The sequence below is a fragment of the Octodon degus genome, unplaced genomic scaffold (genome assembly GCF_000260255.1).
Source record: "Octodon degus isolate 3935 unplaced genomic scaffold, OctDeg1.0 scaffold00097, whole genome shotgun sequence".
Classification (NCBI taxonomy): Eukaryota; Metazoa; Chordata; class Mammalia; order Rodentia; family Octodontidae; genus Octodon; species Octodon degus.
The window spans coordinates 10,999,699-11,001,484 of record NW_004524673.1 but is presented as its reverse complement, the minus strand read 5'-3'; the positions used below and the strand labels follow the sequence as shown (position 1 = coordinate 11,001,484).

At 31.0% G+C, this 1,786-nt stretch overlaps 1 pseudogene; it reads right to left on the bottom strand.

The window, feature by feature from the left end:
• LOC101562232 overlaps nt 1-1,786 on the bottom strand; it is a 153,105-nt pseudogene that overhangs the window by 1,560 nt on the left and 149,759 nt on the right.

Here is a 1,786-nt window from a genome sequence, read left to right as displayed (position 1 = left end):
TGTGGCACATACATATTTATGACTGTTATCTTGTCTTCTTGAATTTTTACTGTAACAAATATGTAGTGACATCTTTACCTCTTTTGATCATTCTTGGTTTATCTTATTTTATTATTTTATTTTATTTTACAAAGAAGCAAAACAAAACCAAACACAAATACAAAGGCAAAAATAAAACAACAAAAACAATGAAATGATACAGACTTTCAAAACAAGGTGATAGGAAATTAACAACAGTGGACACAGTTCATGTTATTTTCATAGTTGTTTAGAGCTCCTGATGCAGGAAGGCAAGATTGACCAAACAATTAAGCAATAATAGTTCCTTTCAATGAAACAATAGAAATCAGTGGTACAATTACTTAAGCTATTGTATATGTGTCCTGCTTCTTTTCTGCTTTATCCTATCCCAGATGTTCCTTCCTCTTAAAAGAAATAAACATAACAATGAAAATGAGTTTCAAAACAAACTATTAGGACAGCCATAGTAGTTGATACACTGTGTCTAATTTTAGTCTTCAGCATGTGGACAGCCAGTTTTATTTTAGCACTGATTATTAAAGAGCTTATCTTTCTCCAATGAACATGTTTGGCTCCTTTGTCAAAGATAAGGTGGCTGAGTGTGTTTTGAGTTGTGTCTGTACCTTTTTTTCTGTTCCACCAATTCTCAGGCCTGTTTTATCTTTTTTTTTTTTCCAATAGCAAGCTGGCTTTATAGCTTTGTAGCATAATTTCAGGTATGGGGTTGTGATATCTCCTGTTTTGTCTTTGTAATTAAGAATTGCTTTTCCATTTCTAGGTCTTTACTTGTTCTAAATGAATTTCAGGAATATTTTTTCTAGGTCTGTGAGGTGCGCTAACTATATTTTCATTGCATTAAATCTGCATAGAAGTTGTGGGGTTGTGGTCATTTCCATTTTATTGGTTCTCTCCATCCAACAGCAAGAAATATCTTTCCATTTTCTAATATCCTATTCAGTCTCCTTTTTTAGGGTATTGTAATTTTCACCATACGGGTATTTTACAACCTTTGTTAAACTAATACCCAAGAATTTCATTTTTTGGATGATATGGTAAAGGGTGCACTTTCCCTAAATGTTCTGCCTGCCAGTTTGTTGCTTAGGTATAGAAATGCTATTCACTTTTCTTTAAAGAATACAAAATGGTAAGGAAAAAGACATTAAAAATGATACAAAATTTCTTTAAACAAAGTAATAGAAATTCGACAATGGTTGTTGTATTAATTCTTGTTCTTGTCTAATTGCTTTAGATAATATTTCCAGAACTGTATTAAATAGGAGTGGTGATAATGGATGTACTCGTTTTGTTTCTGATTTTAGACTGAAATCTTTCAGTATTTTTACCATTCAATATAATACTAGCAGTTGATTTGTAATAGTTGACTTTTACAAGATGGAGGTAAAGCTCATCTATTCCAATTTTCTGTAGGATTTTAATCACAAATAAGTGTTGGACTTTATCAAAGATTTTTTTTCTGCATCTATTGAGAGGATCATGTGGTTTTTGCCTTTGGTTCTATTAAAATGGTATGTTACATTTCTTGATTTTCTTATATTGAACCATCCCTGCATTCCTGGTATGAATTCTCTTTACATGGTTTATAATCTTCTTGATGATTTGTTGCATTCTGTTTGATATTATCTTATCAAGGATTTTTTATTTATGCTCATTATTGAGATTGACTTGTAGTTTTCTTTCTTTTTCTTTCTGATTTTGGAATCAAGGTAATAATTGCTTTTAGGAATGACTTTAGAAGTACTACTTC